The sequence below is a fragment of the Manihot esculenta genome, chromosome 6 (genome assembly GCF_001659605.2).
Source record: "Manihot esculenta cultivar AM560-2 chromosome 6, M.esculenta_v8, whole genome shotgun sequence".
Lineage (NCBI taxonomy): Eukaryota > Viridiplantae > Streptophyta > Magnoliopsida > Malpighiales > Euphorbiaceae > Manihot > Manihot esculenta.
The window spans coordinates 11721315-11747797 of record NC_035166.2 but is presented as its reverse complement, the minus strand read 5'-3'; the positions used below and the strand labels follow the sequence as shown (position 1 = coordinate 11747797).

Sequence of the window (26483 nt, the reverse complement as noted above, 5' to 3'; positions counted from 1 at the left end):
GCTGCCGAAGTTGCCCCCGAAAAGAGACTTTCGTCTCTGTCTGGGACTTTCGGCCGCCGAAGGTGCCGCCAAAAGTGCCCTGTTCAGCCATTTCATGCATATCTTTATGTGATTATTTCATGATGTTCTAGGGGGGTTTTGGGGGTATTTTTAGAGTTATGTTCTAGTATGTTTGGTCCCTCATTTGAGTCCACCTGTGTAGGTTCGGACCCGAGGAACCGAGGACCCCAGCAGTGCTAGCTGCTTCAGTACCTTGTCAAAGTCTTTAGAGCCAACCAGAGATGAGTAGAATAAACTCTTAAGTTTTTTTAAAGTAATGAAATATAAATTTTTGAGCATGTTCATGCATCATATATGCCATGTGATATTTTAGGTTGTTGCATTAGAAATTTCACGAATATGTTGCATGGCACATTATGTTGTTGATGTGGGTAAATGCTGGATGACCCAATAGTCCCTGGCAGGAAGTCCAGTGAGCCTTTGACTACGCCCTGGCACAGAGTTAATATGTTATGATGACAGGAAGTCCAGTGAGCCTTTGACTACGCCCTGGCACAGATTTAATATGTTATGATTACAGGAAGTCCAGTGAGCCTTTGACTACGCCCTGGCACAGAGTTAATATGGGACTATTTGGTGACAGGTTTACCCTTGATGTGGCTTGTCTGTGATGTGATGCATTCCATGATCGCATGTATTTTAAATGCTTTATTATTCTGCTCACTGGGCTCTTGTAGCTCACCCCATTCCCTTTACCCCCCCAGGATTGCAGGTTCGGGCTAGACCAGGAAGTGTAGAAGAGTAAAGTTTCCAATTATGTAATAGAATGGTTAGATGTGGACATGATGATCTGATGTATATTGAAAAAGTATTGTAAGGTCATGTAATGTAATGATATGATTTTGAGGAATAGAGTAGTGCTTGACCATATGTGTTTGTTATCCCTTGATACATGATCTATAGATTTTATTATGATGATTATGTTTAACCAGGCTCAATGTATGTATGAAATACCCCATTGGAGTATATTGATGAGGGCTCCAGTGGAGGTTTATGTTTATGTTTATGAGAATGCACAGGTTGAGCTGGTTGATGTATGAGAAAGTATACAGGTTTATGAGTATTGTATGATCATGTATGGGATTGAACAGGTTCGCAGGTTATATGTCAGGCTTGCTACGGGTCCCGGCGGCCTTACGCCGATCTGGATCCTAGCGCCGGTAGCGGTCCGGATTTCCAGGGCGTTACAGAGTGGTATCAGAGCACTAGGTTCATATGATCGGACCTATAGTGTATAGGGCTCATAGAGGTTATAGAAGGTCAAGCACAATAGGAAAATCATGTCCACTAGGATAGGATGTAGAGTCCTGTCTTGTATAATTGTGTGATATGCTATGATGATATGCTATGTGTGTAATGTAGCTGTGAGGTTCATGTTTGCCCACATGAACCATTTAATGCTGATGTTTACGTGATGTGTGCTGTTTTTCAGAAAACAGGATGAGAGGAACTCGTCGATCTGCACGATTGACTGGAGTACCACCTCAGGACGAGGGCACTGATGCCCGTCCTCCAGCATTGCCTAGGGCAATGTCAAGCAGGTCCAGCAGGGACCGAGCAATGAGAGACCCTAGAAGGTCTTTGGATTTGGCAGAAGCAGATCTGTGAGGGGAACAGTACAGGGGAGAATGTCAGTGGATGTGGAGGATAGTATGGATGTGGATCAGAGGAGGGATGGCGACCTTGGAGTGAGTATGTCAGAAGAAGGCATGGGGGAGTCACAGGGAGGCACTCAGGCCTCGGGGTTTGTTCCACCACCCCAATACCCGCCCTTTTCACAGAATCCTGGGTATTCGATGGGAGGAGCATCGGATTACCCTAGCTTTAACCCCTATCCTTCCCACATACCATACCCACCTTACTACCCACCATACACACAATACCCTATGTATCCACCCCCACCCTACCATCCTAATCCAGCAAACCCTACCCCAGGGGATGCTGCACCTCCTCCACCACCAGCAGCACCTACTGTCCAAACAAACCAAGACCCTAACCCTAGCTCATCTGGAGGGAGCAAGGTGAAGATGACTGATTATATGAAGTTGGGTGCTCCCCAGTTTGAAACAGGTGATGACCCGTTTGTGTATCTGGAGAGGGTCAAAACAATAACAGATGAAATTGGAGCTGATGACAGTAGAGCCATTCAGATGGCTGGTTTCACTTTGAAATGCAAGAAGGCCCGTGAGTGGTTCAAAAGCTATGTGAAGCCAAGGGTGGACAGTCTTTCATAGGAGGAGTTTGCTAATGAATTTGCAGGATGGGCTTTCCCTGATAGCTCAAGGGAACAGAAGATGATAGAATTTGAGCAGTTGAGGCAGACCGAGGAGATGAGCATAGACGAGTACACAGACAGATTTATGGAACTGTTGCCTTTTTCCGGGCAGGATCTGGATACAGATCAGAAGAAGTCAAGGAGGTATATCATGAAGCTTCACTCCAGGTACTCCTCCTTGATTCAGTCAGCAGAGAGGGAGAGTTTTCATGCCATAGTGGATATGGCCCGAAGAATGGAGGCTAGTGCAATCATCGAAGGGAAAGTCAAGCAATCAGTGGCATAGCCTTCTGGTTCCAAGACCCCAGGCTCTTCTTCTCTGAGTGCAGCGGCTACAGGTAGTAAAAAGTGGGACAGAGGCTCCAGGAAGTCGAAGAAGAACAAGTTTTGGAACAAAGTCAAGTCCAGTCTGGGATTAGGGAGTGGCTCAAGCTCTGGTGCGGACAATGCAGTATGTGCAAGGTGTGGTAGGCCACACAGGGGAGTATGTCGGTTCGGGACGATAGCCTGTTACAGATGTGGTCAGGAGGGGCATATGTCTCGAGAATGTCCAAGAGTAGCCCCGATGGCACCGTCACAGCAGACAGCTTCAGGGAGTGTAGCGCAGCCAGTAGCTCCAGCCATGACACAGGCCAGTGGCAGAGGCAGAGGGAGAGGGACAGCCTCTTCTTCAGCGGGTTTCAGAGGTGAAGGTCCATCAGCACCAGCACGGATCTTCACGATGACACAGCAGGAAGCAGATGCATCTAACACCGTGGTGGCAGGTAATCTCATCATCGGGTGTTCTGATGTGTATGCATTGATGGACCCTGGTGCATCTCATTCTTTTATTGCTCCGAGGGCCGTTGAGAGATTGGGATTGATGGTATCTGGGTTGGAGTGTCCTCTCTGGGTCAGTGGACCCAAGTGTGACCCATCAGTGGCAGAGTCAGTCTGCCAGTGTAGTCCAGTTTTTGTGGAAGGGAGATGCATGTCCGCCGACCTTGTAGTCCTAGAGTTGACAGACTTTGATGTCATTCTAGGGATGGACTGGTTATCTACCCATGGTGCTACCTTGGACTGCAGGGACAAGGTAGTCAGGTTCAGAGATCAGGATGGGTCAGAGGTCGTCTTCAGAGGAGACAGGAGGGGTACTCCTAGAGGTTTGATCTCAGCTCTCCAAGCTCGTAGGTTGCTTAGGAAGGGATGTCAGGGGTACTTGGCTCATGTGAGAGAGCCTAGCAGTCAGGTTAGAGAGCCCGCCTCGGTGCCAGTGGTTAGAGAGTTTCTAGACGTTTTCCCAGACGAGCTGCCAGGTTTACCACCTGCTAGGGAGATAGAGTTTGAAATAGAGCTGATGCCTGGAACTAGGCCTATCTCTATCCCTCCCTACAGGATGGCTCCAGCCGAGTTGAAAGAGTTGAAAGAGCAGTTGCAAGAACTGGTAGATAAGGGCTTCATCCGACCGAGTACCTCACCTTGGGGTGCTCCAGTATTGTTTGTGAAAAAGAAGGATGGATCCCTTAGACTTTGTATCGACTACAGGCAGTTGAACAAGGTCACTACCAAGAATAAATACCCATTGCCAAGGATCGACGATCTATTCGACCAGCTAGCAGGAGCGGGTTGTTTCTCCAAAATAGATCTGAGATCTGGGTATCATCAGCTAAGGATAAGGGAAGAAGATGTGCCGAAGACAGCTTTCAGGACCAGATATGGGCATTTTGAGTTCCTTGTGATGCCGTTCGGGTTGACCAACGCCCCTGCAACATTCATGGATCTCATGAACAAAGTGTTTAGACAGTATCTGGATCACTTCGTTATTGTCTTCATAGATGATATCCTAGTGTATTCCAGAAATGCAGAAGAGCATGCCCATCATTTGAGGATAGTATTGCAGACCTTGAGGGAACATGGCTTGTATGCCAAGTTCTCCAAGTGTGAGTTCTGGTTGAGGAGCATATCATTCTTGGGGCATGTAGTGTCAGAGAATGGGATTGAAGTAGACCCCAAGAAGATAGAAGCTGTGACTAACTGGCCTAGACCCACTTCAGTGACAGAGATCAGAAGTTTCTTGGGTTTGGCTGGTTACTACCGGAGGTTCGTTCAGGACTTCTCGAAGATTGCAGCTCCTTTGACCAGATTAACTAGAAAGAATCAGAAGTTTGAGTGGACAGACCAATGTGAAGAAAGTTTTGAAGAGCTTAAGAAGAGGTTGACTTCAGCACCAGTGTTAGCTCTGCCATTTAGTAATGAGGACTTCACAGTGTTCTGTGATGCGTCCAGAGTGGGTTTAGGTTGTGTGTTAATGCAGAGTGGAAGGGTGATTGCTTATGCTTCTAGACAACTGAAGAGGCATGAGTTGAATTACCCTACGCACGATCTTGAGATGGCAGCGGTCATCTTTGCACTCAAGATGTGGAGGCACTACCTCTATGGGGTAAAGTGTGAGATCTTCACAGATCATAAGAGCCTGCAGCATATCTTGAGTCAGAGAGAGCTGAATTTGAGACAGAGGAGGTGGGTGGAACTGCTCAGTGACTACGATTGCAAAATTCAGTATCATCTGGGTAAGGCGAATGTTGTGGCGGACGCCCTAAGCCGGAAATCACTAGGCAGTCTATCCCACATCACGGCAGAGAGGAGACCAGTGGTGAAGGAGTTATACAAGCTCATTGAGGAAGGCCTACAGTTGGAGTTGTCTGGTACAGGCGCCATAGTTGCTCAGATGAAAGTGACACCGGTGTTTCTGGAGCAGGTGGCTCAGAAACAGCATGAGGACCCAGAGTTAGTGAAGATTGCCAGGACTGTTCAGTCAGGCAAAGATAGTGAGTTCAGATTTGACAGTAAGGGGATCCTCCGCTATGGGAGTCGATTGTGTGTACCAGATGACATAGGGCTAAAAGGAGACATTATGAGAGAGGCTCATAATGCGAGATACAGCGTTCACCCCGGAGCCACCAAGATGTATCAAGATCTGAAGAAGGTTTATTGGTGGCCAGCGATGAAGAGAGAAGTGGCACAGTTTGTGTCAGCCTGCGAAGTGTGCCAGAGGGTGAAGCTGGAACATCAGAAGCCGGCTGGAATGCTTAACCCGCTACCTATTCCAGAGTGGAAATGGGAGAATATAGCTATGGACTTCGTAGTGGGGTTACCGGTGACGTCCAACAGATTGGACTCCATATGGGTGATTGTGGACAGACTCACCAAATCTGCTCACTTCATCCCTGTCAGGAGTGGCTATTCTGTGGACAAGTTAGTGCAGGTGTATGTAGATGAGATCGTCAGGCTGCATGGGGTTCCTGTTTCAATAGTGTCCGATAGAGGGCCCCAGTTCACCTCCAGGTTTTGGCGGAGTCTGCAGAATGCCATGGGTACTAGGTTGGATTTCAGTATTGCCTTCCATCCACAGACAGACGGACAATCAGAGAGGACCATCCAGACAATAGAGGATATGCTTAGAATGTGTGTGCTGGACTTTGGCGGTTCTTGGAGGCAGCATCTACCTTTGGTGGAGTTTGCCTACAATAACAGCCATCATGCTAGCATCGGGATGGCTCCATACGAAGCTTTATATGGAAGGAAGTGCAGATCACCTGTTTGCTGGGAAGAGGTAGGAGAGAGGTCCTTAGCAGGACCCGAGCTAGTAGAGATCACCAGCAGGGTGGTGCCCATAATCAGAGAGAGAATCAAGACAGCTGCAAGCAGACAGAAGAGTTATGCAGACATCCGCAGACGGCAAATAGAGTTTCAAGAGGGGGATTTGGTATTGCTTAAGGTGTCTCCAATGAAAGGAGTGGTTCGGTTCGGGAAGAAAGGTAAGCTAGCTCCACGGTATATCAGACCCTTTGAAGTCCTGCAAAGGATTGGGAATGTGTCGTACAAGCTGGATTTACCTGCTTCAATGGCAAGAATCCATCCGGTTTTCCATGTTTCCATGTTAAGGAAGTTTGTGTCAGATCCGGGCAAGGTTCTTAGTGAGCCAGATGTGGAGATCCAAGAGGATCTCACTTATGTTGAGCAGCCAGTACGGATCGTTGACACCCAGATCAGAAAGCTGAGAAACAAGGAAATCCCGATGGTGAAAGTCCTTTGGAACCACCACAATATGGAAGAATGCACTTGGGAGACACGGGAGTCTATGCTCCAGCAGTACCCTTATCTTTTCTAAGGTTAGTTCCCTGTGAGTGTTTATGTGCTTTATATGTATGATATGTTGTATGCTTGCTATGTGCTAGTTGAGGAACATTCGGGGATGAATGTTCTTAAGGGGGGGAGAATGTAATACCCGGCTAGACTCCGGTATCGGAATTCCTACCGTCCGGTGGAATCTCGGATGTCGGAGACCTCTAGAAGGGTAGAATCATATTTTTTATGAAATGTTTTCATGTATTTAATGGTTTTAAGTATGATTTTAAATGAGTTTTTGCATGAATATAGCTTGAAGGAAAACCCAGGTTCGGCCGCCGAACTTGACTTTCGGCCGCCAAACTTGCATGCGTTTTGGAGGCACGTTAGGCCCCCGAAAGCATGAGTGAGGGAAGTCCAGGTTCGGCCGCCGAAAATGAAGTTCGGCCGCCGAACATGGCATGCATGCAGAGGCACATTCGGCCCCCGAACGTGGCCTGGCCAGCCACCTATAAAAGGGTCCCTTAGGTCCGCACGGGCGAGCTTTTTTCTCCCCCGTTGTCGGCCAAGGTGAGTCTCCGCCGCTCCTTCCTCGATCTTGAGTGTTTTCTTTAGATCTTTCATGGTTTTCATGGGTTTTAACTCCTGTTTTGAAGATTTTTGAGTAAAGAGCAAGTTTTCGGTACTTGGAGGTTCAAAGAGCTCAATCTCTCCATCTCCAAGCTAGGATCGCCTTTCCTCTCGTTTCTTCAAGAGGTAAGCTCGGATCCACCCTTGTTATGTGTTTTAAACAAGCCTTAAGTTGATTTATGGGTAGAGATGCATGTTTAGGCTTATTGATGAGTTTATGGGTTTTGATGCTTTGATGAACAATGTGGCTTGTTTGTGTGTGATTGAAGTGTTGTAGATGGGATATATGTTAGTTTGAGACCCCTAGGAACTTGTATGCATGTTTTGGGTTGAGTTTATGCATGATTTGAGCTTGGGAGGCGAAATGTGCATAGGAGGGCTGAGTTTCTGCCATTCGGGAGAAGCTCAGGTTCGGCAGCCGAAGGGAGTTTCGGCCGCCGAACCCCCTTTGTGGAGGCAGCATTCGGCTGCCGAAGTTGCCCCCGAAAAGAGACTTTCGTCTCTGTCTGGGACTTTCGGCCGCCGAAGGTGCCGCCGAAAGTGCCTGACTTTCGGATCTGTCCAGGACTTTCGGCCGCCGAAGGTGCCGCCGAAAGTGCCTTGTTCAGCCATTTCATGCATATCTTTATGTGATTATTTCATGATGTTCTAGGGGGGTTTTGGGGGTATTTTTAGAGTTATGTTCTAGTATGTTTGGTCCCTCATTTGAGTCCACCTGTGTAGGTTCGGACCCGAGGAACCGAGGACCCCAGCAGTGCTAGCTGCTTCAGTACCTTGTCAGAGTCTTTAGAGCCAACCAGAGGTGAGTAGAATAAAATCTTAAGTTTTTTTAAAGTAATGAAATATAAATTTTTGAGCATGTTCATGCATCATATATGCCATGTGATATTTTAGGTTGTTGCATTAGAAATTTCACGAATATGTTGCATGGCACATTATGTTGTTGATGTGGGTAAATGCTGGATGACCCAATAGTCCCTGGCAGGAAGTCCAGTGAGCCTTTGACTACGCCCTGGCACAGAGTTAATATGTTATGATGACAGGAAGTCCAGTGAGCCTTTGACTACGCCCTGGCACAGATTTAATATGTTATGATTACAGGAAGTCCAGTGAGCCTTTGACTACGCCCTGGCACAGAGTTAATATGGGACTATTTGGTGACAGGTTTACCCTTGATGTGGCTTGTCTGTGATGTGATGCATTCCATGATCGCATGTATTTTAAATGCTTTATTATTCTGCTCACTGGGCTCTTGTAGCTCACCCCATTCCCTTTACCCCCCCAGGATTGCAGGTTCGGGCTAGACCAGGAAGTGTAGAAGAGTAAAGTTTCCAATTATGTAATAGAATGGTTAGATGTGGACATGATGATCTGATGTATATTGAAAAAGTATTGTAAGGTCATGTAATGTAATGATATGATTTTGAGGAATAGAGTAGTGCTTGACCATATGTGTTTGTTATCCCTTGATACATGATCTATAGATTTTATTATGATGATTATGTTTAACCAGGCTCAATGTATGTATGAAATACCCCATTGGAGTATATTGATGAGGGCTCCAGTGGAGGTTTATGTTTATGTTTATGAGAATGCACAGGTTGAGCTGGTTGATGTATGAGAAAGTATACAGGTTTATGAGTATTGTATGATCATGTATGGGATTGAACAGGTTCGCAGGTTATATGTCAGGCTTGCTACGGGTCCCGGCGGCCTTACGCCGATCTGGATCCTAGCGCCGGTAGCGGTCCGGATTTCCGGGGCGTTACATCTTCTGTCCATTCAAAGTTTGGCACCTTCCTCAATTTTTTGAAAAATGGTAAGCATTTTTCTGCTGACCTTGACATGAATAGGTTAAGTGCTACTACTCTTCCGGTTAGTCTTTGGACGTCCCTTACACAGGTCGGCTCTGGCATTTTCAATATGGCTTCTACCTTCTCCGGGTTAGGCTCTATGCCTTTTCCGCTCACCATGAATCCCAAGAATTTTCCTCCTCTAATAAAGAAAGCACATTTTGCTGGGTTCAGCTTTATTCTGTACTGGTTTAATACCCCGAATACCTCCCTCAGGTCTGCTATGTGCTGCTGGAAATTTGGGCTTTTGACCACCATATCATCTACATAAACTTCTACATTTCTGCCAATCTGGTTTTTGAAGATTTTATTCATCAATCTTTGGTAAGTTGCCCCGGCATTCCTCAATCCGAATGGCATAGCTCTGTAGCAATAAGTTCCATCTTCAGTTATAAACGAGGTCTTTTCCTCATCCGACCTTTCCATTGGGATTTGATGATAACCAGACATAGCATCCAAAGAAGACATATAATCGAAACCGGCCGTAGAGTCGACCATTTTATTAATATCAGGATGGGGATAACAATCTTTAGGGCAGACCTTATTTAGGTCAGTAAAATCTATACACATCCTATATTTTCCATTGGCTTTTTTGACTAATACAGGATTCGCTAGCCACTGTGGGTACATAACTTTCCTAATAAAGCCTGCCTCCTCAAGTTTCTGCACTTCCTCCCTAGTGGCCTGCTGTTTCTCTCTTTCTACTACTCTCTTCTTTTGCTTTACTGGCTTGGCTTCGGGGAGTACATTCAGTTTGTGTGTCATTACCTTAGGGTCAATTCCAGGCATGTCGGAGGGCTTCCAGGCGAAACTAGACGCATGACCTCGGATCAGGGCCCTGACTTCAGCTTTTTGTTCTTCAGTGAGGCCAGCGTTGAGACTGAAGACCTTTTCTGCCTCTGCTTCTGATAAAGGGAAGATCTCCAGTTCCCCCACTGGTTCTGTCCTGGCCTCTGTTTTCTCATCCCGAACCTCTAGAACTTCCGAGTCAAGAGCTTTTTCAGTGGAGCTCGGTTCTGCTACTGTGGCTAAGTATACTGCTCTTGCCTCTTCCTGGCTGCCCCGGACTATTCCCACTCCTTCTTCTATTGGAAACTTAAGCGCCAAATACCTGATACTGGTGACAGCTTCAAAGTTGAACAGCGCAGGCCTCCCCAGGATCACATTATAGCTCAATGGAAATTTGACCACTAAAAATACCTCGTGGTGAGTGCGAGTCCTAGGTGCTTCGCCTAAGGTGAGAGCCAGCTTCACCTTCCCTTCTACGAGCACCGGTACTCCTCCGATCCCCTTGATTGGTGCCTGGTCTCGGACCAACTGTTCTTCCGGAATTCCCATCTGCTGAAAGACCCGATATGGTAGCAAGTTGACTTTACTCCCGTCATCCACTAAGACCTTCTTTACCCGATAATTATGAATGACGGCTTCAATGACGAGCGCGTCATCATGGGGCATCTGAATACCCTGAGCATCTTCTGAAGAGAAGGTGATGGTCATAGGAGAGTGGTCAACGATTTGCATGACCTCAGTACCGCTGCTCTCTCCCTCCCGATTTCTCTTCTTCCCTCGGCGGCCCATCCGACCTCCTGTTCCTCCAACAATCATGTTGATGGTCCCACTGGATCCATCGTTCACTGGTCCAGTTCCTATTCTCCTCGGCATCTGAACCGCCGGACTGGATTGAGGCCTTTGTCCCTCTGATTTCTTCACAAAGTTCTTGAGGTGCCCCCTCTTTATCAACCTCTCGATTTCTGCTATCAACTGGAAGCAGTTGTTGGTATCGTGGCCATGCGTCCGATGATATTGACAGTATTTGTCAGGATTTCGTTGGTCTGCTTCCGACTTCATAGGTTTGGGCCACTGGAGGAACTCCTTATCCTGGACAGCCATGAGCACCTCGGCTCTGGACGCATTTAGTGGGGTCGGCTTCTCAGGTACCCAAGGGGGAGGCAATCTTGGCTTGTGGACCCGTGGAGGGGGAGGCCTTTGATCCCTTCGCTCCCAGGCCTGCTTGTACGGCTCGGGCCTCTTGCCGTGTTTCTTTTCATGTCTCTCCGGCCTCCTTTCTTCTGAGACTTTTTCTTTTCCTGTCATCCCTTTGGCAAATCGGCTTGTTACTAAGGCGTCATCCTGCCTTATATACTTTTCCGCTCTCTTCATCAGCTCGGCCAGGGAGGTCGGAGGCTTCCTGCTTAAGCAACCGAAGAACTCGGCAGAGGTCGTTCCCTTTTGCATGGCCTCTACCGCCCTTCCTTCATCGAGCTCAGGAATCTGCAAGGCCTCCGTATTGAAATGAGCGACATACTCTCTGAGTGATTCGTCCCCTCTTTGTCTTACTGTCTCCAAGTAGCTCGTCTTCCTCTCTGCTGGCACCCCGGCTATGAATCGACTGATGAAGCGAGTGGCTAGGTCTCCGAAACTTCTGATACTTTCGGCCTCAAGGCTGTTGAACCATGCCCGCGCTGGTCCCGAGAGCGTCGTTGAAAACACTTTACACATTAAGGCATCTGACAGAGTTTGCAATTCCATGAAGGTCTTATAGTTCATGACGTGCTCCCTCGGGTTACCAGCTCCGTCATAGGCCGTCATTGATGGCATCATAAACTTATTGGGGACAGTCTCCTGCTGCACCCACTTTGAGAAAGGGGAAGAAGTAGGCAAAGAGGTTTGGCTTTGGTCTTTCTTACCTAGCTCGGCTAAGAGCTGTTCTCTCAATCTCTTCAACTTTTGGTCCATCTTCTCGTCTTCCGGGCTGGGTTTTTTCTCCAGGTGGTACTCCTCCTCCTCTGCTTCAGTTCTCGTCCACCCGGTTGTTTCGGCGGAATAGTTATCCACCTCCTCATTTTCTATCATCTCTCTCGCCCTCCTCGCATGGATTCGGGCCTCCGGTTCTTCCTCTTTCCCGGCTCTCCTCCCTTTTTCTCCAGTATCGCGGCTGCTGGTTTGAAGGCGGTCAGGTGCTGGTTGGGGGTCATTGGTCTGAGGTTCCTTTACAACCGGGAGTGTATTTACTGGGGTGCTGAGGCCTCTCTGTTGCATTATCTGCCCCAACCAGTGGGCGGTATTTTGTAACTGGAAAGTCATGTTTTGAAGATCCTGGTTAGATAGGGTAACAGCGGGAGCATTCCCTGCCAAACTTAGCGAGGGATTAAGAGGAACAGGCGTTTGGTTGTTTAATGTCGTAGGACTAGAAAAGGAGAATTGTTGCCCCTCTTGGGCAGAGCTTAGGTCATTTGGGACGTTAAGGTTACTTTCTTGGTGATTAGCCATCGTGGATCTCAGTGGGTTTCTTTAAGAGTGAAAACTCCGGTGATGAAAAGATCTCCGTCGTTTCCCACAGACGGCGCCAATTGATGATCTGAGATCCAATAGAATAGGGTTTTACAAGGGTTTTTTTGTTGAAGAATAAAACTTGGCCTATCTCTCTAGAGGGGTATCCCTTTTATCCTTTTCTTCCTGCTTGCTGGTGACGTATAACGGCTCTCCCCTGATTGGACCACACGTCTCTGCCATACAGATATGGACGTACGAGGAAATCAGACGCCTGCTCTATGCGTAACGGCCTCTGATTCTCCCTTGTGCGTACACTCGAGCGGATCTGCCAGGCTGTATGACGAGTCTCGTTCGGGATTCTGGGCTGGGCCGTGAGTTGGGCCGGACGCTGAACCTAGGAGGAGAAGGAATCCGTGGGGAGGTTATATGGGCTGGGCCGATCTCGATGAGGAAGAATATGGTGGAGTCCGGCTTCAGGGGTCTGATGGTCCGGACCCGTTTTACTTGAGAGAGCATGCGAGCCTTCCTTTCATGGGCCGTGGCCGTAATCTGGGTCCAGGATTGAGGGTAGAAAAATCCAACGGTCATCAATAATTATATCACGGTCTTAATTCAATTAATAAATCGAGTTATAATTATATTATCAACTATGACTTAATAGAATTTGAGTAAGAGGTATTTATACTATGGACGGACGAGATATGAGTTATATCAAAAAGTGTAAAAAAGTTTTTAAAATCTAAAATCTCAATTTTTATTTTAATTTCATGGAATTGAAAGTATATGTGATATAAAAAATATTATTATTTAAATTTAAAAAATTTAAAATATAATAACTAAATAATTAAATTTTTTAAAATATATATATATATATATATATGAGAATTTTAAATGGAAGGACTTCATTTTAATGTCAAAATATAAAGTTTAAATTTTTTTTTTGTTAAAGACAAAGAAGGATATATATTAAATTTGATATAACTCTACCTTATTTTTTTATTAATTACATTTTTTTTTGAGGAAACATTACTTTGTCTGTTATATTTTTTTTATTAATTACATTTTTTTTTGAGGAAACATTACTTTGTCTGTTATATATATTGTAGTACTATGACTATAATGTTATTAATTGATCTTATTTACATATTTCTTCCATAATGAATATATTTATTTTTTTTTTCATTTGTTTTAAATTATAGACACTTTTCCTTTTATTATACTAATTTATTAATTAAATTTATAATATATTTATATTTAATATACATTAGAAATAAAATTTATTATTCTCAAATAATTTAAAAATACAATGTATAAGTGAAATTTTATTTCACTTAAACTTTGTTTTATATACGTTTATAGAATAGAGCTTTTAGAAAGCAATTTCTATAATTAATCATTCTAAACCCACGTTCAAAAATGAAGCTCATTCTTGAATAATTTCCCTCGGTATTTTAAAGTTCCACATCGAGAGTGACAACCAATTAGCGAGTCAGCAAAGCCACATAAAATCATAAGCAAATCAAGATAAAAAAGATCGCAGCCGCGGTGAGCACAAAGCGAACTATTCTTTCGCCTTTTACTAAAGAATACCGTGTGCTAGCCGTAGAGAGCGGCATACGCCAATTTTTGGAGGGCTCTCTTCATTTGGATGAGGGCCCACGCCAATTCTAGTTCTAATATTTCACAGGAAGTTTATTTTTAGGAACTCTGTTTCTTCTTGGCCAAGCTTACAGTAATTTCTGGAGCTGTACAGCTCTTGGATATATAGAGAACTTTAGAATCTATAAATATACTTTATTATCATGGAACATCCCAATTTTTTAAGTATTGCACTAATAATGTAAAATAAAGTTATTTTCTTGAAATATTTTTTATATAAAAATTATTTAGTGAAACAAATGAAGTCTAAGTCTTAAAATTTTAAGATTACCTATGATTTTTTCTCAATTCTCGTTTTTTATAAAAAGGTTATAAACAGAGTCTTTAAAACGGTTGTACTTTATGCAATTCTATATAAAGTAGGGTGTTTAAAAAACTTGCTACATAATACTGTATTTCAAACTAGAGCTAATTTTACGGTTAAATAAATTTTCAAAACAATGTGTTATTAATTAAACATATAAAACAGAAGGAAAATGGTATAAGGGTCTGAAACGAATAAATGTTAAGACATTGAATTATAAAGTATAAATGTTTTGAATATTAATTAATATTGATTAGTTAGATTTTTTTGGGGAAATGTATGAGTTGGGCCTCTTCTCCAGATGAATTCGCTCTTGGCAGTCTTCTCAGGGTTGTGCAGGTTTGAGACCTTTTATGCAGGGAGGCAGCGTCATGCTTGTGTCATGAAATTTGGGTTTGAAATCAACTTGGTTGTTGGGAGCTCCTTGCATTGGCTCATATGCATAACAAAAGAGAAAATTATCAGATCTATGCCTAATAATGTAATACTGTTGCTAGGAACACATATATTGCAGGGAAGGCTCAAAATGCCTGCTCTGAGAAGGAATGAGTTGTGCCCAAAATCGATCCATGCAGCTACAGGTTACTGAGATTATGGTCTCGTGGAGCTTTTAGAATTACAAATTTCATAATTATTTTAGATGTTAATTAAGGTGGTAACCCAGGTTCAGAAGTGAAGCTCATTGTTATAGAATAAAATTGTCGTTTGTTTGGTTCTTTAAGAGTCCCACATCGGATGTTCATATAATTGGCCAGTCAGCAAGCGCCATAGAAAACCATAAGCAAACAGCACTAGAGAGCCACGCAGCCGCGCGGTGAGCACAGAGCGAACTATTCTTTCGCCTTTTACTAAAGAATACCGTGTGCTCGCCGCAGATAGCGGCATACGCCAATTTTTGGAGGGCTTTCTTCTCTTTGAAGAAGCCCACACCAAATCTAAGTTCAGTTTCTTTTAATCTGTAGTGGTTAGCGTGAAGTGATGCCCGAGCGAACTACACATTAGGAGATCTAACAGGACGTGGTTCTGCCATTTCTTTTCAGTAATGGGCAGTTCAGGAATAAATGTAGCCAAAGTGGACATTGTCAAGTTCGCAGTGATGAGCCTATCAAATCAATTAAATGCAACCGGAAGCTTGAATATATGTAAAAGCAATTGGATGCAAATGCATCAGCCTCTACATGAATAAAGACAACACAAAAGGCATTTTATACGTATAACCACTTTTGATCAATTTCAGGGCAACTTCCCGACAAGTTCTTGGAAGTAAATTTAGTAATTGGGACACGATAGGGTAGTGGAACTTCATAAATCGTCAAGAGCAGCTCATTCTTTGTTGGAGGTTGTACTTCTGTGTCATCCTCGAAAGTACAGTCGAATAAATTTCTGATAGGATACTTGTTCTGACTGCATCTCCTGGTAAGAAATGCACATGGATGTTTTGCAGCACGTTGTTGGTTAGATTACTGATTAAATCAGAAGTTGAACTTGCAGTAGCAGCATCTATAATTCCCAGATGGTTGTCTGAAGTAATTAATCAGAAAAGGGTACTCAAATCAGTCAGGATACAATATTCACCTGATGATGATGGTATTTATTAAGTTCAAGTACACAGGATAGGCTACAGAATTAAATATGAACAGAAAGATTAACTATAAGCGTTAGTGTAATAGCCATAATTTCCCAATGCTAACATACCATTTATGCATGAAGAAAATAAACATCCAAATTCACCTATACATGTTAAATTTACTTTGTGCAGAAAATAGGAGCTGTGGCTGAGGCTCCCAGCTGAATTCAGAAGAACTCAGCAAAATAACTGTATGCTCATTTGATCTCATAACCAACAATAACAAAAGTAAAAAAATATGAAGAATTGATTATAGAAAAACTCGAAAAGGGACGAAGATGAAGAACAGATGTAAAATGAATGGTTAGTGCGGACAGAAACCCATATCGCTTGCACATTGCTCGACCTCAAGTGAAATTCTCCGTATAAAATGCCGTGAAGTCAATGGACAAATCATACCTTTCTCGGCCTTTTGGCTAAGATCAAGTGTAGTATCTGTTCTTATCAGTTTAATATCTGATACGTAGACCATTGGTCTACATGATATTAAATTAATTTTTTTATGGGGAGGTCCATCACAGTAGCTTGCTACTGGGGCTTTCGCGCGTCGCCCTTGTCTTGCACTACTGCAAGGGCCTGGCGCACCTTCCAAGTCATTAGTTCAGATATTTTTCAATGCTCCTCTTCCTGGTTCTATGGTACTTTGAGCTTATGGTGGAAGAAGTGTTGAGTTTGTAATGTCAGGGTGTTTGGTAGGCCAAGGTTTACACGAGATCCTTTGTTATCAGCAATGTGAACTTCACAGTAAGGCGAAGAAGGATTGCTGAAGGATGCAGCCTCTCATGTTTTTCTCGCAGACATTCATGCTGCTCCTGTTGGATGTGAGGAATCAGTTTCATCGGTTCAAACATGCATTGATTTAGACTGTTTAAAATATTTTCCAATCAAATGAAAAAAATTAATCATTTTAAGAAAAATGATATGTTGAGAGTGTTATTCAAATTTTTTATATATAAATTTGTTAATATATTTTATTTTTAAATTAAAATTAAACAATAAAATTACTTGTGGAGGTTAGTGGTAAGAGGAGACTAACCGGCCTCGGAATCCAATGAGCCTGAATCTTACGCAAAACCTCAGTGAGGTGGGTGACCGGTCTCGAAAAATGATTCCGACACCACAAAACCATCTGAGATGATGAAGCGACAGTAAGGCTAATGAACCTGAATTCCATGCAAGGCTAGAGAGCCTGGAAGCTACAGTAAGGACAAAGAGCTTGAATCCTGAGCAAACCCTTAGTGAGGTAGGTGACTGATGTCGAAAAAAGACTGTCCATACCGTAAAATCGAGCTGAGAGGACGAATAGAACTATTCTTTCTCCTTTTATTAAAAAATACAGTATGCTCATAATAAACAGCGGCATACGATAACTACGCACAAAAACAACACATAAGAACATAGTTCCAACCTCACATAAAAGATTGGGGCACTGGACCACAAATGAAAAATTAAAATCCGACCTCCCAAAGGAGCTGAGATCATAAGGTAAAGACACAACAGCCAAAAGCGCCAAAGCGCCATGCTGACTTCAAAATGGTGCTGGAACAAAAAATCTGAATTCGACCTCTCAAAAGAGCTCGGATTACAGGTTAGTAAGACCTTGATCTCGCAAAATAGCCAGTGTAAAAAGAAATTAAACTGAGGCACCCTAACGCCCGTATGATGTAGCAATGCGGCCTACTAAAGTCCAATGCAAGGCTCACGGAGCCAAAACTCCAAAGCGCCATTCAATCTCAAGAAAATGAGCTCGATACTAGTAAAGCCAATAGGCAGACCAAATTAAGGCGAAGCGAACCCTAAGCAAAATGCATACCGAGGTAGAGAACCAAACAAAGGACAAGGGGCAATCATACGAGGCACCGATCTCGAGAACTGACCGCTGGCACTAAACTAGCTCGCCTAGCCTAGAGAAAGGTCTAAGTAGCAAAGAACCCACAAAACGCTTGAGGGTAGATAGCCCGAAAAGCACTCGGAGATTAAAAGACACCCAAACAACAGAGACATACTCGAGAACCGGATGCTCAGACAAAGAATAAAGGGGACAAGAGCAATGTAAAAGGCCAAGTGAACCATTCTGAATGATCAGACATGGCAGTAGAAAGTCTTGACTCATTGGATACAAAAGAATCGGACCCCAGTATGATCAAATCCAAAACAGATAATCCAAGCTCTTCGACTCGAGGTCGATCTCCCCGAAAGCCTAGAGGGGCCAGACATACCTCCCTGCTGAGCCTTATGTATGTACTGGCTAGGCTATAAGCCTATAAAAGAAAAATTAAAGCTGAATAAACAAGCAGTCAGGCTAAAATATAGCATGTATAAGGCTAGACAAGAAAGCAAGAAACTAAGTCCGACTTCACAAAAGAGCTCGGGGCACCAAAGTGAAGAAAGCGAAATTCCGAACTCTCGAGCTCGTAGCACAAGCAGCATCACAGGCTATAAGCTTAAAAGCCTAAGCAAAGAACAAAAATCCAAGATCCCGAACTCGCAGTACGGACGGAATCACAACAAGTAAACGATCAAACAGAATAAAGCTAAGTATGGAAAAAATAGCGGAGAGCCGAGCTCCCTATATGAAAAGATCTGCAAATGCAGAACACACAAAAGAATAAACGAAAGCAAAGGGTCGTGCTCCCAGCTCAGATAAGCTCGCAGTGCATAAAAAACTTAAACAAAATAATTTAAGTATAAATGAGGCAGGCCGATGTGAAATATCATTCATCATCGAATACACATCTCCAGATCCTCATACATTCAAACATCAAAGTAAAGAGACAAAGAAATAAAAAGGCAAGAAAATGACGTTTTGACAAGAGTCGTTCTAAGGCAGCGCGATTATGATGGAGATTTACCCCCTCATCACTCATGGAATAACTGCTGAGGAGGTAAAGGGGCAATTGATTACCGCTAGGCCTCGTCCACCCTAGGCAAGGCCAAGCCCAAGTGAACTAGCTGGCCTAAAACCCACAAAACCCCTTAGGCTGACCAACTCAGCATCTCAAGTCTTGACCCAGACACGTCGCCCTGGATGGGTTACCCACGAGCCCAGATCCAGCAGGAAGAAGCCTAGCGGGATGATGTGACGTGAGGGAGAGGAGCTGGTCCAGTCACTTTGCAGCCCTGCCCGCATGTGCGCCTGGAAAATTAAATGGCCGCCTGATATTGAGAAGGGGTCTGACACATCCGTATGTACGGAGCTGAGTGACAGAGACAGCTAGCATTGTAAGTAGTTATACATCACAAGCATAAGAGAAAGGGGGTCCTTCCTTCTTCTTCCTGCTTCTTCTTCGGCTCCATATTTTTACTTTATTTTTCTCTACAACTCTTATTTATCTATACTACACTAGTTCATGAACTTGACTTAAATGTCCGAAGGTCTCCACCGAGGGCATCCCCGATAGACCCCTGACTATCTTTCCTTATTTTGCAGGTCCTTTCATCAAATCGAACATTGAAAGACCCATATGATGGACCTATATGATGGAATAAGAAGAAAACCAGATCTATCATGGACTAAGAGGAAAATCAGATTTATCAAGTTGTAATCATAATAGTTATGAATGTTGCTAAATTTTGTTTTATGTATAATATGTATGTGATGTGTGCATATATTGTACATGATATGTTTCTTTAACATGGAGGGCGAAGCGCAAAAATGATAAAACTCTAATGCGTTTTTCATTAGATATGTATGCTCTAATAATAATTTTTCATTATCAAATATAAAATAAAAAATTTTAATACAAAAATAGATAAAAACTATTTTAATTTTATTGAAAAAAAAAGAGACTAATTTAATCATAAACAAAAAGATTTGAGTAAATTTTTTAAAAAATAACTTTGAGCAAAATTAAATATCACTGCAAAGACTTATCCGTAAACATGAAATTTTTTATGGTTTATTATTGAAAACGAATATTCTAAGCCACTAATAGGTTGATATCGATTCGTGATTATTTTCATGCTCAAACCAACAAATAATTAAAATAAGTGAGTTCAAAATATAATTGAGTGCTTATAGAGTGTTTAGAGATCTTGTATTTCTATTTATTTTATATTATAAGAAAATCATATTGAAAGAATCAAATTATTAGATGATACATTTTGTATTTATAGAAATTTTATAGATTTTGTATCAATCGCCGATAATCGTTAATTGTCGAGTGATAAAACCTAAATTTATCTAAATTAGACAAGGCTTGTTGAGTATTTTTTTTTATAATTAACAATTTTAACTTAAATAATGACTATATCACCGTTTTAATTCAATTTCAATTAATGTATTGAGTTATAGTCATATTATAACGATAAAGAATTTGAATAATTTGAATAAGAAATATTTATACAATGGACGAGATGAGTTATATCAAAAAGTGTAAAAAAAATTTTAAAATCTAAAATCTCAATTTTTATTTTAATTTCATGGAATTGAAAGTGTCTTTGCATATAAAAATATTATTATTTAAATTTAAAAAATTTAAAATATAATAACTACATAATTAAATTTTTTAAAAAGTATATATATATATATATATATATATATATATATATTATTTATGAGAATTTTAAATGGAAGGACTTCATTTTAGTGTCAAAATATAAAGAATACTGTGTCCTAGCCGCAGATAGCGGCATACGCCACTCTCTTCATTTGGATGAGGGCCTACACGCCCATTTTAATTCAAATATTTCACAGGAAGTTTATTTCTAGAAACTCTCTTTTTTCTTGGCCAAGCTTACAGTGATTTCTAGAGCTGTACAGCTCTTGGATATATAGAAAACTTTAGAATCTTGGATATATAGAAAATTTTAGAATCCATAAATATATTGTCGTGTCATACGACACGCCAATTTTTTAAGCATTGTACTAATAATGTAAAATAAAGTTATTTTCTTGAAATATTTTTTATATAAAAATTATTTAGTGAAACAAATGAAGCCTAAGTCTTAAAATTTTAAGATCACATATGATTTTTCCTCAATTCTCATTTTCCATAAGAGTTTATAAACAGGGTCTTTAAAACGGTTGTACTTTATGCAATTCTATATAAAGTAGGGTATTTAAAAAACTTGCTACATAATACTGTATCTCAAACTAGAGTTAGGTAAATAAATTTTCAAAACAATGTGTTATTAATTAAGCATATTAAACAGAAGGAAAATGGTGTAAGGGTCTGAAACGAATAAATGTTAAGACATTGAATTATAAAGTATAAATGTTTTTGAGTATTAATTAATATTGATTAGTTAGATTTTTTCGGGGAAATGTATGAGTTGGGCCTCTTCTCCAGATGAATTGGCTCTTGGCAGTCTTCTCAGGGTTGTGCAGGTTTGAGACCTTTTATGCAGGGAGGCAGCGTCATGCTTGTGTCATGAAATTTGGGTTTGAAATCAACTTGGTTGTTGGGAGCTCCTTGCATTGGCTCATATTTATATCAAAAGAGGAAGTTTGGGAGATGGAGAGGAAATTATCAGATCTATGCCTAACAATGTAATACTGTTGCTAGGAACACATATATTGCAGGGAAGGCTCAAAATGCCTGCTCTGAGAAGGAATGAGTTGTGCCCAAAATCGATACATGCAGCTAGAGGTTACTGAGATTATGGTCTCGTGGAGCTTTTAGAATTACAAATTTCATAATTATTTTAGATGTTAATCCCAGGTTCAGAAGTGAAGCTCATTGTTATAGAATAAAATTGTCGTTTGTTTGGTTCTTTAAGAGTCCCACATCGGATGTTCATATAATTGGCCAGTCAGCAAGCGCCATAGAAAACCATAAGCAAACAGCACTAGAGAGCCACGCAGCCGCGCGGAGAGCACAGAGCGAACTATTCTTTCGCCTTTTACTAAAGAATACCGTGTGCTCGCCGCAGATAGCGGCATACGCCAATTTTTGGAGGGCTCTCTTCTCTTTGAAGAAGCCCACACAAAATCTAAGTTCAGTTTCTTTTATTCTGTAGAGGTTAACGTGAAGTGATGCCCAAGCGAACTACATTAGGAGATCTAACAGGGCGTGGTTGTGCCATTTCTTTTCAGTAATGGGCAGTTCAGGAATAAATGTAGCCAAAGTGGACATTGTCAAGTTCGCAGTGATGAGCTATTAAATGCAACCGGAAGCTTGAATATATGTAAAAGCAATTGGATGCAAATGCATCAGCCTCTACATGAATAAAGACAACACAAAAGGCATTTTATACGTATAACCACTTTTGATCAATTTCAGGACAACTTCCCGATAAGTTCTTGGAAGTAAATTTAGTTATTGGGACACGATAGGGTAGTGGAACTTCATAAATCGTCAAGAGCAGCTCATTCTTTGTTGGAGGTTGTACTTCTGTGTCATCCTCGAAAGTACAGTCAAATAAATTTCTGATAGGATCTTGTTCTTACTGCATCTCCTGGTAAGAAATGCACATGGATGTTTTGCAGCACGTTGTTGGTTGGATTACTGATTAAATCAGAAGTTGAACTTGCAGTAGCAGCATCTATAATTCCCAGATGGTTGTCTGAAGTAATTAATCAGAAAAGGGTACTCAAATCAGTCAGGATACAATATTCACCTGATGATGATGGTATTTATTAAGTTCAAGTACACAGGATAGGCTACAGAATTAAATATGAACAGAAAGATTAACTGTAAGCGTTAGTGTAATAGCCATAATTTCCAAATGCTAACATACCATTTATGCATGAAGAAAAGAAAACATCCAAATTCACCTATACATGTTAAATTTACTTTGTGCAGAAAATAGGAGCTGTGGCTGAGGCTCCCAGCTGAATTCAGAAGAACTCGCAAAATAACTGTATGCTCATTTGATCTCATAACCAACAATAAGAAAAGTAAAAAAATATGAAGAATTGATTATAGAAAAACTCGAAAAGAGACGAAGAGGAAGAACAGATGTAAAATGAATGGTTAGTGCGGACAGAAACCCATATCGCTTGCACATTACTCGACCTCAAGTAAAATTCTCCGTATAAAATGCCGCTGAAGTCAATGGACAAATCATACCTTTCTCGGCCTTTTGGCTAAGATCAAGTGTAGTATCTGTTCTTATCAGTTTAATATCTGATACGTAGGCCATTGGTCTAAATGATATTAAATTAATTTTTTTATGGGGAGGTCCATCACAGTAGCTTGCTACTGGGGCTTTCGCGCGTCGCCCTTGTCTTGCACTACTGCTAGGGCCTGGCGCACCTTCCAAGTCATTAGTTCAGATATTTTTCGATGCTCCTCTTCCTTGTTCTATGGTACTTTGAGCTGATGGTGGAAGAAGTGTTGAGTTTGTGTAATGTCAGGGTGTTTGGTAGGGTTTAGACGATATCCTTTGTTTTCAGCAATGTGAACTTCACAGTAAGGCGAAGAAGGATTGCTGAAGGATTTGTTAGTATTGCTGAAGGATGCAGCCTCTCATGTTTTTCTCGCAGACATTCATGCTGCTCCTGTTGGATGTGAGGAATCAGGTTCATCGGTTCAAACATGCATTGATTTAGACTGTTTAAAATATTTTCCAATCAAATGAAAAAAATTAATCATTTTAAGAAAAATGATATTTTGAGAACGTTATTAAAATTTTTTATATATAAATTTGTTAATATATTTTATTTTTAAATTAAAATTAAACAATAAAATTACTTGTGGAGGTTTGTGGTAAGAGGAGGCTAAACTGCCATAGAGTTTGTGCATTTATTTTTCTAATGAAACTGATTTAGGGAGTAATGTTGTTACTTATTAATATTTGAATTTTGGAAAATAGACTTCAATTCAATTTATGCAATTACTTTAAACCAAAGGTACAATTGAATATTAAATTGAAGCTAAATATCTTAAAATAAGCTAAGAGGAGGATTAAGGAGAAAGATTAAGTCACAAATTCCACCGGATGCTAAATCGAGAATTCTTTTATAGACAAATGAAATTGACACTGCAGATTTTTCATCAAGCAGGAAATTCAAAGCGAAACATAATTGCTCTGAAGCAATGGTGACTTGGCAATTTTAAGCTTCATGAACTCCATTTCGTACCTTAGAGCAGAAATAAATGTCAATTTCATAGATTTGAGCACAAAGCGGGCAGTGTTTGTTAAAATCATCACTATTATAAATGTAATGTATGTAATGATTATGCGAATTAAAAAAAAAAAACTGAGGATTCAAGGAAGAAAGATAACATTTAAAGGAAGCTTACATCAACTTCATTAATGGGACATTTAATAGCCAGTATGTCGGTTTAAATGTAGATAAACGTACCCTTGTTGATAAGTTTAACGCCCATACTTTTAGCTCTCGGTTCTCTATTCTGCTTAAGAGGAAGCTCGGCCTATAACTTCTGATGCTTTGATGTTAGGTTAGGATGTTGTTTCCTCTCCAGCTCATGTTCCCTTAACTGTGCCCATTGTTGTTCATGATGTGTCTTCTGATCTAGAGCCGTCCGCTCATGATGATGTTCTTTAGCTGAATTCACGGACCATTGAATCGACTTTGGCGTCTAAGCCTATCCCAATATTGGAGATATCATCCGTAAGGGCTCGTCAGTCTGCTGTTTTGAGTTTGGCTGTGGTGCATGAACAGCCTGATGTTCTGAGATCCAGAGAATAAAGTTTACAATAGCTGAGTTAGTTTTTTTCTTTTTCTTCTTGGACCCAACCTTCTCCCCTCTTATCCTTTTTCTCTTGCTTGCCAGTGACGTCTAACGGCCTTCCTGCTACAGGGACGTCTGTCACTGTCGTCCAGCTCCGTACGTACGATGGTGTCAATTCCCCTTACTCATGTCAGGTGGCCATTTAATTTTCCCCAGAACGCGTGCGAGAAGGGCTGCGAAAAGACCGGGGCTGCTATCCATCCTTGGGTCCTATCGCGGGGCTGGCTTCAACACAGCAGATTCTGGGCCTGTAGGCAGCCTAGGTTGGCGGATGTCTTCAGGTCCGGTCCAGTATTGTAGGCAGCCTTTTCTTGAGACGCTCTGAGTTCTGAGCCGTCCCTGGCTATCATGGGTCCTGGCCCAGCTCAGGAGGGGAGGAGGCCCAGCGGTTATCAATTGCCCCTTTACCTCCTCAATAGTTTTTACCTGATTGATGAGGGGGTACACCCCGAGGATTTATTATGACCGCGCGGCCCGAGGACACTCCCATCAAAACGTCTCTTCTGCGATTCACTGTTTTCAAAGTTCAAATTTCTCTCAAAATTTTCAGAGAGCCTCTGTTCTTCCCCTGCCTTTTGTGTGCTTTGTTCTCCCTTCTCCCGCTGAAATCATTCTCAAGGTACGTTCTCCCCACTGTCATGGATGATTCTAAACTCCCTGATGTTATAAACCTAGAGTCTAAGGTTACCCCTTCTACTCTCTCGAGTCTCTTCTCTCGAGAGTATCTGGATATCCCCCTCTTCCGTATACGAGCTCCTCTCCGGACCGAGAGGATCGTTCTTCCCGATCCTCCTCCTTCTAGTTTAATTGACCCTCAAAAAGATCGTAGTTTGGTTTTCTTCGTCAAATAGCATGAGTATGGCCTGACCTTTCCCTTCTCTCCTTTCTTCATCGAGGTCTTCCGGTACTTCAGAATAACTCCTAGAATGTTGGTCCCCAACTCCATCCTGTTTATGTGTTCTTTTGAGTCTATTAGCTTGAGTTGGGGTTTCACCCCTATGGCTCGCCTATTTTCTACCTTTTTTCGCCTGGTCCAGGCTGTCCAAGGCTTTTACTATTTTGCCCCTCGAGGAGGGTTGTCAATATTCTCGGGTCATAAGGACTCCATCAAAGGCTGGGCTGAGGGGTTCACTGTGGTGGAGCTAAAAGGAGGCCCTGGGTTGTCTTGGTAAGTGGACCTCCCTTGGAGAGAAGTGCCTCCGGGCTGCAACAATCTCCCTTAGCTAACCCTTTCTAAGCAAATCGGCTATCTCAGACTAACTTCTGTTGAAAAGAAGTATGATGTCGAGAAGTGTATGTTTGTGTCCAGTCTTCAAGACTGCAAGGACGCGAGTATTTTTGCTTAATTGTGACCTTATCCTTCCTTTTACTTTTAATTGGGTGTCTCTCTTATCTGTTTTTGTTTTCTGTTTGTTTGCAGCTTCTACATTTCCCATAGAGAACATCAAACCTCCCAAGAACTTTGTCCTGTCTCGGGAGAGTATGAGAGCAGCTCTAGACGCCTTCCGAGCTGGACAATCGGTTGCTGATACCACTCGGGAAGTCACCGAACTCATTTCCCCTAGATCGATGGGCCGATCTGTACACCCTGCACCGGCTTCTTCCCGTGCCCCTAGACCGAGCTCCAAGGGTTCCCGTTCTAGGGCTTCCCAGTCTTCCAGCCGTGGCCTGTCCAGCTCTTCTCCTCAACCTCCCATGGTTTCTAAGTCTAGGCTGGGCTCAGTTCCAGCTTCCAAGGAACCCATAATTGAGGAGTCAACCGAGGGCGTGGAGCCTGTGCGGACCGAGGTCGTCTTCGCTCCAGGGAGTGCTGTTAGTGAGGCCTTCGAGGACGTCTCAGCTGCTGGTGCTATCCCTCAGAGTAGTACCGAGGTCATTCCCATCGAGGGAGGGGCTTCTGAGGGCGAAAATGAAGTTGTCTTGACCAATGAGAGCATTCTGGAGGCCGGGGTTAAGGTCGTTCCTGTGGGCAAGGGTGCCTCTAAAGATGGAACCGAGTCCAAGTCTATTCCTGTCGCTTCTCCAGCTAAGGCTGCTAGTAAGCGAGCTCTGC

At 42.3% G+C, this 26483-nt stretch overlaps 5 non-coding genes across 5 annotated transcripts; all 5 read left to right on the top strand.

The window, feature by feature from the left end:
- Positions 1–13733: 13733 nt before the first annotated feature.
- On the top strand, positions 13734–13852 carry LOC122723913. Its single transcript, XR_006351109.1, has one exon. It is a non-coding gene; the product is annotated as a U5 spliceosomal RNA (small nuclear RNA).
- A 1114-nt stretch (positions 13853–14966) lies between these two features.
- Positions 14967–15085, top strand: LOC122723908. The gene has a single exon (XR_006351105.1). It is a non-coding gene; the product is annotated as a U5 spliceosomal RNA (small nuclear RNA).
- A 1098-nt stretch (positions 15086–16183) lies between these two features.
- Positions 16184–16378, top strand: LOC122723936. Its single transcript, XR_006351130.1, has one exon. It is a non-coding gene; the product is annotated as a U2 spliceosomal RNA (small nuclear RNA).
- Positions 16379–21592: 5214 nt separating this feature from the next.
- On the top strand, positions 21593–21711 carry LOC122723911. Its single transcript, XR_006351108.1, has one exon. It is a non-coding gene; the product is annotated as a U5 spliceosomal RNA (small nuclear RNA).
- Positions 21712–22797: 1086 nt separating this feature from the next.
- Positions 22798–22992, top strand: LOC122723906. Its single transcript, XR_006351103.1, has one exon. It is a non-coding gene; the product is annotated as a U2 spliceosomal RNA (small nuclear RNA).
- Positions 22993–26483: the final 3491 nt, after the last annotated feature.